This window comes from Notolepis coatsorum (genome assembly GCF_963971535.1).
Source record: "Notolepis coatsorum genome assembly, chromosome: 10".
NCBI classification, from domain to species: Eukaryota; Metazoa; Chordata; class Actinopteri; order Aulopiformes; family Paralepididae; genus Notolepis; species Notolepis coatsorum.
The window spans coordinates 17,003,819-17,018,453 of NC_140174.1; the positions used below are offsets into that span (position 1 = coordinate 17,003,819).

Sequence of the window (14,635 nt, forward strand, 5' to 3'; positions counted from 1 at the left end):
CGAGACAAGAAGAGAGGCACAGCGCGAGCGAGCGAGGAGGCAGAAGCCCGGCGACGTCAGAAAGAAGAACTATTTTATCCTCGTCTTGTGTTTCTCGAATTTTCGGTGGCAACAAACTAGACTACAACAAGGTATGTCACCCACCCCGAGCTTATTAACTTGTCGTATTGTTGCGCGTCCCTTGTGTCAATATTGCATATTTTTACTGTAGTGTACTGTTCAGTCCGGTTAGCCTCCAAACGGCTCTTATTCATCCTCGGTATCAGGTATATCGCGGGCATGTTAGCTCGTTAGCTCCACCGTCTCCACGGCAGCAGCTATGTCTCGGTCCACATCTACAATCCTCACGATGCAGCGTCTAAAGCCGAGCTAGCTGCTGGTGATGTAACGGTCGGTCCCGGACCTGCTGTCTGTCGGCACCAACGGCTCTTCTTAGCCAGACAACAAGGTTGCTGCATGTTGTGGTGGATGATGAGTGAAGCTGGCTGCTTAGATATCAATTCATATGAGTATGTTGCATTATACTACTACTACTAGCTAGTACCAAATGTTCACTTGATAAAGCATTCTGAAAATATGCTAATACGAATTACATAATAACAACAGTGATAATAGATTGTAATAGAATAACAACGGTTGCGTTAACAACAACATAATAATAGTAGTAATAATAAACGAACACTAATAATAATAATACACTAATATTCTGTGAAGTTGTAACTGTTCTCCACGCTCATCATAATAAGTGCTTCACTTTCATTCGCTCTGGTTTCGCAGCGTCGTGGTGGGGTAATTATCTTATTATCTGTGTTATTATCTTATTATACTGTACACCTCCTGCTCGGTTTGTTGATGTCATGTTAGTAAACGGCTGTATATGTAGGTCACGGCATGGCCCATATAAGGGCATCGTGGTGTGGTGGTTCATTCACTGCCTATCCATAGCTTACATATTACCAGTGACCACTGACCACCGAGTCCAGTAGATGATTTTTTTTTGTAAAACACAGAAGTGTACATATAGCCTAGTTACCCATGACTAAGCCATATCTGCTGTAGAAAAAGGACCGATTTCAACAATAGTACTTTGTCCATCATGCTAGCAGGATATACTGGGTATAGTAAGGGTGGGGGAAACAATCTATTTACAAATGCCAAAAATCGATGTTGGGGGGGGGGGGGGGGGGGGGGGTTGTATTTTTTTCTTTGAGGCCTATTCAACTTACTGTCTACCACAGCTACATGGGGAAAGTAACTCAAAACAGCATTCAAAACATGTGATTCCCGAAAACCCTCCACCTCTACTGGGTAATGGTAAGTAAAGAGTGGCCTCACGTTAGTGCTGGGCAATTAATCACATGTTATTTTTTATTATTTTGGATATGATCAAGAGATTATCAATCAAGAGAAAAGTAATGTTTTTAAACCAGGTCAAGCCTTTGAGCCAAGTCATGTTTTTGTTTTTCAATTGAATTATATTTCAAGGAAATCCACTGTTAAAAAGTGTTTTCAGTCTGTAAAATGATCATAATGACTGAAGCAGGAACCTGAAGAAACTACTCACCTGGTTGTTGCCATAGTGACAAAGAACTGAAACGTTTTGCTGAGATTTCTTTGACCTCTTTCTTTTCCTTATCAGGCGGGCTGTAAATGAAACAGTTAGTAGGGATAAGAGGCTAGGTGTGTGTGCTACTGTGGGACTGAGAATAGCTCTGTCAGTCACCATATTATGCGTGTGTGTGTGTGGGTGGGTTTGTGTGCGTGTGTGTGCATGCATGCTTGTGGGTGTGGGTGTTTCTGTGTATGTGGACATAATATTGCTGAAGGTGAATGGAAACACTGGAGCTGACAGGGTTAGGTAAGCATGATGTAGTGTGTTAACCAGTTATCCAACTAGTGACATCACATATGACATCACATAGGCATAACAAATAAAACATTGCAGCCCCCATTAGACCGATCGAGTCAAAATCAATTCATTTGTTTGTAAAACTGTTCTATCAAATGTGACATGATTCTTTGATTTGCAAATATGAATTCATTTTTAATCATCCCTTTCATTTCTATATGATATTGCACTGGAGACAGCAATACTTGAAAGATAGAGGCCTAATCAAAATAAGTTGAGAGAAGGCCAGCGAACTCTCTCACTAACTCAGCTTAGCTGTAGACTAATGCTGATAAATGTAACTGTTAAATCAAAGTTACCTTGACGTGTTCCCTCTCTGTGAATGTGAATATTCTAAAGTGAATGAGTCGCAAACTGTCACCAAGTTTAATTGGGGACCAGGCCTTTAGTTTACAGTAGTTGGAAGTTGTTTGATGACTGCGTTGGTTGCCGTGGGGCCCAGATGCCTTTTTTCCAGCTCTTCTGAAGTCATTATCATGAAACATGAGGCGGCTGCATGTAGAGTCGATCCGGGAAACAACAACAGACTCTGCAAGCCACTGGGACAGAACACTATTCTGCAACGCGGTTTAGTCTAAAATAATGACAGGAGCTGCTAGTGAATTCTGGAATCTGTGGCCACTGGCCCCGGTGACTGACGCAGTTTCTTTCCACGCCTCTGTCTTTTCAGTAGGGCTGCACGATTAATAAAAAAAAAAAGAAATCTCGATCCATAGACCTATGCGATCTCATTTCAAAATTATGACGATTTTTGAAATATTTGTTATTTTTTTTTATTTTACATTTTTACTTAACATTTTTAAATGATGACGATTCTGACTATGAGTTATTTTGTATGTTACAAGACACGTTTAAGTTTACGTCAAGCACTTTCATATATGTTATGTTTAAGTTTAAGTCAAACACTTTGATATGTTATGTTGTCTGTTTAAGAAAGAGTGCAATAAGATTTTATTGAAAAAATAAAAATCGTGTGAGAGAATCGTGATCTCAATTCTTAGAGAGAAAAATCATGATTCACATTTGAGCAAGAATCGTGCAGCCCTACTTTTCAGGTTTGATCAGAGCTACAGTACGGTGCCAGTGTGCCGTCATCTCGCATCAGTTATTGAGCTGGTAAACAAACTCCAATTTGTTTTTTTTATCTACTTTTTCTCCTCCTTTTTCTGTGATTTTTCTCCCATCCCAATTTTTCCTCTCGTGCCAATTCTCCCTCCCCTGTCCTGATCGTTGCTCGCATGTGCCCCCCACTGGCCGGTTGTAGGGAGGATAGAAGCCCATCACATGTCCCCTCCGATACATGTGGAGGCAGCCAGTCACTTCTTTTCACCTGCCAGCGCGGACTCTCATTGGCGAGGTGTAACGTGTGGGAGGCTCACACTACCCCCGCCATTTCCTGCCTTTGCTGTGGCGCCCTGACCGACCTGTAGGAGTCGCTGTTTACAACGACCAGACTACCACCCATCGACTCCCCTCCCGCTGACTCTGGTAATTGAGCTAGTATGACGGCCGGCCCGAGCCGGAGGCAACGCTGACAGCCGGATTCGAGACCGGTGTCTCCTGTGTTGGTGACGAGCGCAATGTCCGCTGCGCCACCCAGCGGCCGACAAACTCCAATTTGTCAAGAGTTGTACCTGCTCTGCCAGCCTACATCAGGCCTGGTGCAGTGTAGGGTTGTCACGATACCAACATTTTTGTTTCGATACTATACCAATATGAATATGTCTTTTCGATACTTTTCCTCAAAATCAGGGAAACACTCTCAGATGTCATTATTGTTCTTTATTTTAAAACAACAATGAACAATGACAAGAATAAATAAATTAAATGAAAAGCAATGGCATTCAAAATGCACTCAAAACAGTTGCTGTACAAGGTTTCTGAACCCAGCTTTTTCAACTGTATATATATTGGAACTTGGTCCACACAGATGAACTCTGCGACTGCCCTGTTGAGCCTTTTATAATCTTTGGACTAATTTGTGTACTTAATATGCTGCTCAAAAAAAGCTTGGAGGTTAGGTTGCTTCTGAGTGGGGGGAGTCAGTCTGTGAGCCAAATGCAGCAGACTTCTGTAGTTCAAAAAATTCAAGGGGTAGAAAAAGTATGGTTGTATTATTATTATTATTATTATTATTATTATTATTATTATACATTTGTCATAGCAGAGGACCTAATTAGTTTGAGATACCATAACCTAGAAAACATTTTGATGAGTGAGACTGATTATATATAGCTTATCATAATCTAGAACTAGGTTATGTCATATTGTAGGCTGTTTAACAAAAATAAAATAGATTTCCGTTGTCTTTATACAGTATGTATGAACCATTAAATGGGCAAATGTCTCTGTATAAATCACGTTTGTGACTAAGCTATAGAGATGCACATGTGCATCAATTAATTTCTGTTGTGGGTAGGCAACAGGGGATGCTGTGTTTACTAGCTTTCAGCACGGCAGTTTAGGCTATGTATAGCTTATTATTAGGCTTTTCAATTTATTTTCTATTCTTGCGAATAGCATTGTGGACATTTTCTAATGCTCGTATAAGGAACTGTAGTCACGAGAGCTAGCATAGCTCATCCAACGAATGTTGGCATCAATGGCATGACTACAGTACTGATAGGAGCTACTGTAGCATTAACGTAACGTTAGTTATCATACCATACCATCGGCAATTGCAGTGAGGATCTTTATTAACGTTAGCTAGCTAGCACATTTTTCATAGAATAAACTCGGCTAACGTTAGCTTATATAGCTAGCAAACTATAATTCTAGTTAAAGCTACCTAACTAACGTTAATCAATAAAGATCCTCACTGCGATTGCCGATGGTTATGATAACTAACGTTACGTTAATGCTAGCTCTTGTGACTACAGTTCCTTATACGAGCATTAGAAAATGTCCACAATGCTATTCGCAAGAATAGAAATCTCAATATCTCTCCATCAGAGCTCTCTCTTCCGGTAAACTAGTGCAACGTCATCACTGACAGCAGCGCTGTGCTCCAATAAGAAGGCATTCGCATGCATAAATGAATAAATTAAAGAAAAAAAAATAGTTTTTTTTCCAAACGCAGTATAGTATCATTTCGAACACTCTAGTACCGCAGTACTATACTCATAGACGCCTGCACAATAGAGCACGCGGAGCAGGTGCTCTACGACTATTGAACATGGGGGGGGCAAACGCTGGTTTTGCTCCCCCACTTTTTGATCATATGAAAAATATGATATACCCCCCCCATATATAAATCTAACCATAACTAAGTAATTTCAATCAAATTAATAATACGCAATGACACTTAATAGCAAGTTTTTAAGTTTCCAAAGATTGTGTGACCCCCCACTTTAATGGTTTGATCCAGTGCCCACGGGCCACGGTTCGTCGGCATGACGTATACGACATGTTGGGGGAGGCGGCTTTTTCGAAAGCCCTTGAAAAATTCAGGCTGGATATTGGATAACATTGTGACTGGATTATTCTTCGGCGTTTACATCAAAATGGAGCAAATCATCATGTAAGTCGAACACTGTGACTGTATACTAAATGCGCAAACAGATTGAAACTGAATATTTCTCGTATGGTGAGCCTCGGCGCTGCTGCGCTGCACCGAGTGAATCCAGAGATACGGGATGGTGCGCAGGCGCTGTGATCACCCAACGGCGGAAATAATGCCGCTTTGAGCAGTTTATAATTTTTTTTTTTAAATATTTATTAGCAACGCCGAGCTTTCAAACCATCCCGTATCTCTGTGCGAACCCCTCGTGCAACTGTGAGCACCTTTGTAATGTCTCTGTGATACTTGTATAACGAACGGTTCGGCCAGAACCAGTCCTTCATGGTAAATCTAGGTTGGTTTCCCATTGAGGAGCAAGTGACTGTGGATTCACTCGGTGCAGCACAGTCACGAAAGGGGACCCTGATGTAAACAAGACAAACGTCTTTCTCTGGTCTGCATCGCCTTAACAATTGTGTGTATTGAGCCGTACTGTATTGTACCCATTCTGCAATCTGTTAAATAAAGTTTTCATTCATTCATTCAGCCGCCGCGCTCACTGGGGCTATTGATAGCGTCAATTAGTTGTTGTTGTTGTTGGTACTGCGCTGCGGATGTGAACGGGGCCGGAGGGGCTTTGGGAGGATGGGAAAGTTATTATTATTATTATTATAATAGTAATTGGCTATCATACGTGCCTAGCTAGCGTTAGCTAAAAGAGCCCTCGCAGTGAAGTTATTATTATTATAGCTATCATACTGCAATATAAACTGAGTTTTATAGTGAAAAGAGCAGCTTTATTTTGGTCAAGATTGAAGGCTCTATATTGCAGGAAATTGCACATACAGGTGTTCATTAAATGTTAAAAAAACCACCCCTTGCACAAAAAAGAAAAAAAAAGGTAAAAAAAAAAAAATACAAAAAAATCTTGCACCCCCACTTTCAACTATAACTAGGCGGCCATGACTATACTAATACCAGTATACCGTGCAACCCTAGTGCAGTGTAGGCTTGCCGTGGTGGTCTGTGTTACCGGTCTGCCAGCCTACATCAGGCCTGGTGCAGTGTAGGCTTGCCGTGGTGGTCTGTGTTACCGGTATGCCAGCCTACATCAGGCCTGGTGCAGTGTAGGCTTGCCGTGGCGGTCTGTGTTACCTGCTCTGCCAGCCTACATCAGGCCTGGTGCAGTGTAGGCTTGCCGTGGCGGTCTGTGTTACCTGCTCTGCCAGCCTACATCAGGCCTGGTGCAGTGTAGGCTTGCCGTGGCGGTCTGTGTTACCGGTCTGCCAGCCTACATCAGGCCTGGTGCAGTGTAGGCTTGCCGTGGCGGTCTGTGTTACCGGTCTGCCAGCCTACATCAGGCCTGGTGCAGTGTAGGCTTGCCGTGGCGGTCTGTGTTGGCGGTCTGCCAGCCTACATCAGGCCTGGTGCAGTGTAGGCTTGCCGTGGCGGTCTGTGTTACTGGTCTGCCAGCCTACATCAGGCCTGGTGCAGTGTAGGCTTGCCGTGGTGGTCTGTGTTACTGGTCTGCCAGCCTACATCAGGCCTGGTGCAGTCAGTGTAGGCTTGCCGTGGTAGTCTGTGTCGCCGGTCTGTGTTCAGGCTCCACTGTGTCCACCCCCCCCCCCATCGGTGAATGTTTTTTAAATAGAAATAAAACACATTTAGTGAATTTTTCGCATTAATCAATGCCCACATTCATAAAAAAAAAAACGAATTTGTAAAATACTAAGCATGTTATCAATACTTAGTCAACATAATTTTATTTATAATACACAAGATACTTGTGCCTTAATGATAAGGAGAAACGCTCAATGAAGAAACCCAATGGCCATCACAACCCAGCGTGTAGATAGATAGGCAGCCAGAGCCAGCAATGCATATCACCAGGGTTATCAAGTGGGCACCCCCCTTCACTGGTGTTATGCCAAGTTAGGCCCACGACACCTCGGGAAGGCTCAACGGTTAGTTCCAGCTTCCCAGAACCCCCCCCCCCCCCCCTCCATGCTAGCTCCCACCTTTCCATGATATCCACACGCTAAACCTCCCTTATGTTATCCTATGTCAAAAATACAATCCTGATGCCAATATCACACATGAAACCCCAACAACAGAGAAGAAAGGAATACTCTCACCCTTTGTTTACTTTGGCCCCCAGCTGACGATATTTCTCCTCAACCAAATCCACTGCCTTTCAATGCTTCTTCTGACATCTCATTTGCCGTTTTTCGCAAACTCCGCCCCACAAATCCCCAACTCTCCCAATAATGATAACGTTGATATAAATCCTTGGCATCCTACTTCCACCGGACAAACCCTAGCTTTCCATCCTCGCTGTTCAGTTTCTGCTGCCAAGTCTGCATATCTCAGCTTTTATGAAAAGGAACGTGTCTGTGCGGACAGCAGATCTATCTTTTATAGGTCTCTGTGCAGCAAAGTCGCAGTACAGAGTGAGTAGCTTAAGTTTCACTTTCACTGAGAGTAGATTTAACTTTGCGTGAAGGAGAGAAAGGGGGCTCTAGCGTCGACATGACAGGTTACATAATGATAGCAGAGCAGCAGCTCGAGAGGAGCTAAAGACCAGTCCAGACCAGCAACAGTGTGTTTGACTGGAGAGGAGCTAAATAAGACTGCAGCTACATTGATCCATCAATTAACAGATAGAAAATGTAACGGAAGGTATTACTGTCTGTAGGTTTATTTCTAACTTAGAACATAATGTCAACTCTGTTTGTCCAACAAATAAAAATAGACGGACAGACAGTGTAGCCGCTTAACATTAATGATCAAAGATCAAAGCAACCCAACAAAGGTCTGTCTAACTATGTCATACAATGTCAGTCTGCCATTGTATGACTATGTCTATATGCACTGTGGGAACGCTCACCTATTACCCAGTTTACACACCCGACACTGTCTCTCTCGCTCTCTCTCTCTCTCTCTCTCTCTCTCTCCCTCTCTCTTTCTCTCTCTCTGTCTCTTTCTCTCACTCTCTTTCTCTGTGTATCTCTCTCTCTTTCTGTGTATCTCTCTCTCTCTGTGTCTCTCTGTGTGTGTGTCTCTCTCTCTCTCTCTCTCTCTCTCTCTCTCTCTGTCTCTTTCTCTCGCTCTCTCTTTCTCTGTGTATCTCTCTTTCTGTGTATCTCTCTCTCTCTGTGTCTCTCTCTCGCTCTCTCTCTCGCTCTCTCTCTCTCTCTCCCTCTCTCTTTCTCTCTCTCTCTGTCTCTTGCTCTCGCTCTCTCTTTCTCTGTGTATCTCTCTCTCTTTCTGTGTATCTCTCTCTCTCTCTCTTTCTCTCTCTCTCTCTCTCTCCTCCCTGCTGCTTCACTCTTCTGCCTGCTTGATAGTTTCCCACCATCTGTGCTGAAGGATGGATCCTGGCAACAGAGAGACAGACATCTTCTGTTGTTTACAGGGTGAAGCTGTATTTAAGGTGAAGGAACAAGGGGAAGGAATATAATTTAAGAACGTAATAGTGTCACCTATTGACTACTACGTCTTAAGAAGTAGTTTATCTCTGTGGATCAACAGGCCATGTTCATACGTAAGATGGTGTTTTGTTATCCAGATTCTATTATTATTATTATTATTATTATTATTATTATTATTATTATTATTATTATTATTATTATTATTATTATTATTATTATTATTATTATTATTATTATTATTATTATTATTATTATTATTATTATTATTATTATTATTATTATTATTATTATTATTATTATTATTATTATTATTATTATTATTATTATTATTATTATTATTATTATTATTATTATTTATTTTATTATTTATTTTACGCAATTACATTTGACTGAACTCATAATCTAATCATACAAAAGATGGTTTTGGCTTCACCGATTTGTGACCATCTCTGTAATAATGCTGTTATAAAAAGCACAAGCCTGAACCAGGAAATCAAGATTTGCCAGAGAGAAGCAGAGGATTAAAGTCGGGGGAAAGTGAAAATAAACACGTGTTCTGAGTCACATTACAGAGACAGATGTAATTAACCACCCAGCCAAATCTGAAAGATTAAAAATGTTAATAACTATTATAAAACCCAGCTCAAAATCAGCTCATCTCATGGTTAGAAAGCTAATTGACTAACTAGGTGAGACCCAAATCTGTGTTTTTATTTAACTATACCTCCTAGACTATGTGCTAATTGTTTTAGCATTTTCCATTCACATACATGACATGGTTAGCATTAGCTTGGCTATGCTACACTTTTGAGCTACTTATCAACTCTAGGAGAACTCTGGGAGAACCATGCTAATGTACACTAGTTTTTATATAGTGTTAGGGGAGGGGTTATGCTAATGCAGATCATTTGTATATATAGTGTTAGGGGAGGGGTTATGCTAATGCCTGTCATTTTTATATAGTGTTAGGGGAGGGGTTATGCTAATGCAGGTAATTTTTATATGGTGTTAGGGAGGGGTTATGCTAATGAGGTGTCTGTTTTATATGGTGTTAGGGGAGGGGTTATGGTAATGTTCTGTCGTTTTTATATAGTGTTAGGGGAGGGGTTATGCTAATGAACTGTAGTTTATATATAGTGTTAGGGAGGGGTTATGCTAATGAGTTCCAGTTTGTATAGAGTGTTAGGGGAGGGGTTATGCTAATGATGGCTCCAGTGCATTTTTCAAGCCATGATTTCATGAAACACGAACGTGGTGAAAACCAGTCTTAACACCACAGTTCACTACTACATAGTTCACAGTCTTTTCAGATGTTTTCAGCAACTCTTTTCTGACGTGTATAAAATGTTCAGAAACAAATCTCTGAATGAGCTTTCCCCCGGACGTTGCTGTCATTGTAGACAAAGCTCTCTTGATGCCTACATTTCAGTCGGATCAACTCGGGGGCCAATGTTCTCCGGAGTGCCGCCGCTGCCTCTGTGGGCGGAGCGGAGCTGAACAGAAGGTGTGTGTTGGCGTTGGCGCCCAGAGAGAAGTTACCACGGCTGACGTTCACTGCTGCTAGTCCTTGGCACAGGAACCACTGCATCTGCCAGCTCACTGCTGAGCAAGAGACTCTGGGAGGATGGGGACTGGGAGTTGTGTGTAACTCTATTTGACCGTACGTACACAACACGCGTGTATGATGCCCCTCTAGCTCATGGAATGAACTCCAACAGTCCTTAGAGCCTTAGAGTTCTCCCCTCTGTTGCAGAGTTTAAGACCTTGATCTGTGTGCATTGAAATCGTCTAATCGTCTATTCGGTGCATCCCTAGTTTGAATGAATGATCTCCAACCTTTGTCAATTGAGTTGTACGCGTGTTTTAATGGATTTGTTATCGTTGCTCTTGTCTACCCTCGTCTTGTTGTGTTATTGTTCCTGGTTAGATTCCAGCTCCTCCCGGCTGTGTGTCGGAAGTGTCCTTGAGCAAGACAGTTAACCCCATAACTTAGGTGTGGCCAACCCGCGGCTCGCGAGCCGCATGCGGCTCTTTGCCCGTCAATGTGCGGCTCTTCCATCCACTAAAAAAAAAGAAAAAAGTATAATTTTTTTTTTTATGTCACTCATTCCATAAGGACGTAGAATAAACATTAAAAAAAATGTAAATGGTCCATTTGCATGTTCTTGGTATCTGAATCTAGGGACATATATGGATCAGTGTCAGAAATAGTGTGTCTGTTACTAGGCTTGAGTAAATTGTAATGAACCAAAGGAGAATATCAATTCTATTTAAAAAAAAAATATTATCTTTGACTGTGAATAACACCATGCTAAAATTGACCAGACCTGAAAAATCTAAGCAAATGAATAAAGGGAAGATGATTAAACAGAAGGTTTTGTAAATACAGTACTGAATTCTGCCATCTTTTTTATAATGTAAATTTCTCCACCATTTTTCATAGTATTGCAACACCGTTTTTTGCAAGACGTTCACAGAAAGGTAGAGAAACTAACTGCGTTCTGTTTTATGGCAATAACGTTCAGGTTTGTGGGAGATAATCCCAAAAAATAAGAGAAATAAAAAAGTTAATCCAGAAGTCAGATGATTGAGAGGGGCTGGTGTGAGCTGGGTAGGGTAGTTTTTCGAAATTCGAAAGCCCTGAGTCTCTTCCTTCAAAAGACTACACTCACTTTTGGCTGTGCCACTTCCTCCTGTCAATATGCGCCGGTTTCCGACTCAATGCCCTGAGATTTCTATAATCTTATATTTCACTAATAACAGTTAAAATAATTGGTAAACAAACGTAATGCTGAAAATATACACTTTTACTGTATATCTCGGGCTTAAGAGGTTAACCCTGTGAGGCCCAAATTAAAAAGACATTAGCAACTTCAGAGGCCAGAGGGTGGGACATATAAACACATTTACTATCAAATAGCATTGTGAGGCTGAACAACAGGACCAATTGACTATACATGTGCTTAACATTTTTTAAATAAACATTCTTTTTTTAAATGGCTAAAAGTGATTTTGTAATTTTGCAACCGTGGGTCTCACAGGGTACTTTTAACCCTGTGAGGCCCAAATAAAAAAGACATTAGCAACTTCAGAGGCCAGAGGGTGAGACCTATAAACACATGAAGGGTGCCGTGACTGGAAAAAAAGGTTGAGAAACGCTGGTATATGGTGTGGCTCTTTGTGGTACCACAGTAATTTTTGTGGCTCTTAGTCTCTGACTGGTTGGCCACCCCTGCCCTAACTGCTCCCGCTGAGCAGGTCGGCACCTTGCATGGTCGCCTCCGGCCCTTGGTGTTTGTGTGAGTGAATGGGTGAATGTGAGCCATGAGTTATAAAGCGCTTTGGGTTAAAGAACTATATAAATGCAGTCCAAATAAAGGTTTGAAAGTGAAAGTGAAAGTGTGTGCGTGTTAGGGCTGAGCCCAAACGTTAGAACGTTCGGACCTTCGTTCATTAGGTTGGCATTCGAATTCTAAATCAACATTTGAATTTAAATTTTTTTAATAAATTTTTTTATGTGTCTATTCATTCTGTTTAAACCAATGGGGTTTTTCTTCACAGTTTCAGATAAAGATTAGGCTACACTAATATTATAGTATTAAAACTGAGTTATATTCATTAAAGAAAGTTGATTTAATAAAAAAAAAAAACTCATTTAATCAGATGAATCACTTTATTCAAATTGAGGATTTAGTTTGAGGATATTTATTAAAAATCTTTATTTTTTTGTATTGTTTTAGATATATATTTTTTGGAATATATATTAAAAAAAAAAGAAAAAGGTTAGAACATCCGTTCGAAAAACCCTAACGAAGTTCGAAGCCCAAAAACAGGCCTCGGGGACAGCTCTAGTGCGTGTGTGTCTGGACAGAGCCGATGAAGCCTCCATGATGGGAGAGTCGTATATATCCAGTGTGAGTGAGGTGACCTCAGGGCATTGTTGTGTCCAGAGCCTATTTGCAGGAGGAAATCAATTCCCTTTTGTGAGGAGAGATGGTTGAACGAGTCAGTCAGTCCACAATGGCAGCTCAGCCGCTCAACACATTCCACCTCTATTCAACTCCAGCTGACGCCGAGTCCAAGTGGCTCCAGATTCTGTGTCTTGAGCCTCATTGTGTTCCTGCCAGTCCGACAAACACAGACACCAACCAGCCGCTCGGTCACTTCACAGTAGAGCTGTCCCTGAAGCCTGTTTTTGGGATTCGAACTTTGGCAGGGTTTTTCCCAACGGACGTTCGAACCATCGTTTTTAATCATGCAAAAAATGTGCTCTTAAATAATCGTTCTGGTTCAGTACTGTCGAGTCTTGACTTTAGGCACATAACGCACATTTGCGCATATAACGTAGAACATATGCGTGCACATACTGCTGCGGTAATATTTTTTTATTAAAAGTACTAGTACCTACTTACTGGTCACAGGAGGCTTCAATAATGTTTGGATGGTAATCCATCTTGTGAATCCATTTGTTGAGACAACATCTTTGTTGGCCGACAGCTCCTGTTATCTTAACGCAAGCTAAATCTTAACGCAAGCTAAACGTGCATAGCTTAACAACTCAATAAGTGCCAGCCATTAGACGCGGACCGCTGTAGCTGGGCCAAGCGTTAAAAGATACGACTGCGTGACCTTGTTTGTAGAGCTAAATCTATATGATATATTATAGCCATGGATACAATATTATAGTAATTTGACACTGTGTTTCTTCTTCTTCAAGATGCAAAAAAGAGATCATTTTTCCATCCATATGTTCCCGTGTTGTACCGTGGTGAATATAAGTATGGTTTTACAGCGGTATGGGGTAATTCCTGAAAGGCTGCGTAATAGCCATATAGGTCAATTCTACTATTTGCGTTGGCGTTTCTTGCCTATACACTCTAGTATTCCAGAATAAAATCTATACAGTAGCTATTATGTTTCATCATGAATGCATGAAAGGGGGGGGATGGGGGGGGGTCATTTCTGATTATTGATTACCAGTAACAGCATTAGTATTGAACGCTAAAAACACTGATCAGCTGGATCGGTATGAAAACCTTGCACAATCAAGCCAGAATTTACGTCAGATGATCCTTACCTTTGATCGGGAGTAATATAATATTCCAATTGTTTGATCGATATTTGCTCCATCCGATTTCCATTTCCATCGGATGTCCCGTAGATGTTTGGATGCGACCGATTGAACCTCTAGCCTTGCCGTCTACTGAAAATATGTGCCCGGAAACCTTTCAGTGTAACACAGGGTCTGGAACAGGGTTTACTGCAGCTCGATACCGCCACCTGGGAGAATCTGGACGGTACTGCACCCTCTGCGTCGCAGTAGGCCTTCTAACGGCAACATACGGGTCCCTGGCATTGAATAGGATATTAAAATCGAAAAAAAAGAAAAACAAACCAAAAACGTAATATTACGTGAATGGCCCCGAATGAGTTAACGTGCCACTGCATAACATACCTGTGTAACGTTAAGTAACTTGTTCAGCATCACTGCATACACTTGGTTTAATCCAAACGTCCATTCGGAAATGTTGTATTATGAACGTTGATGATTGATTAATTTCCTGATAATGTATGATGGACGGTGACCCGCCCCCTCATCTCGACTAGACTAGTTGTGTCTGTGTGTTCGTGCGTGACTTTCGTGACTTTCAAATTATTGTAAATACAACATAGTACTGTGATATTCTGATATATATATATCACATTCATACACATATTTTTTGTGTAAAATAAATAAATAAATACATACAACAACGAAAAATAAACTTTTTTCTTTGCGAACACATTAATTAAGAT

General features: G+C 41.2%; 1 protein-coding gene across 1 annotated transcript in view; it reads left to right on the plus strand.

Annotated features, from left to right (window-relative positions):
• Positions 1–14,635, plus strand: part of LOC311236159 (carnitine O-palmitoyltransferase 1, liver isoform-like) — a 68,503-nt gene continuing 53,868 nt past the window's right edge. The window contains 1 exon segment of the mRNA XM_084323784.1: positions 1–131. The gene's annotated coding sequence lies outside the window, so the exon portion shown is untranslated.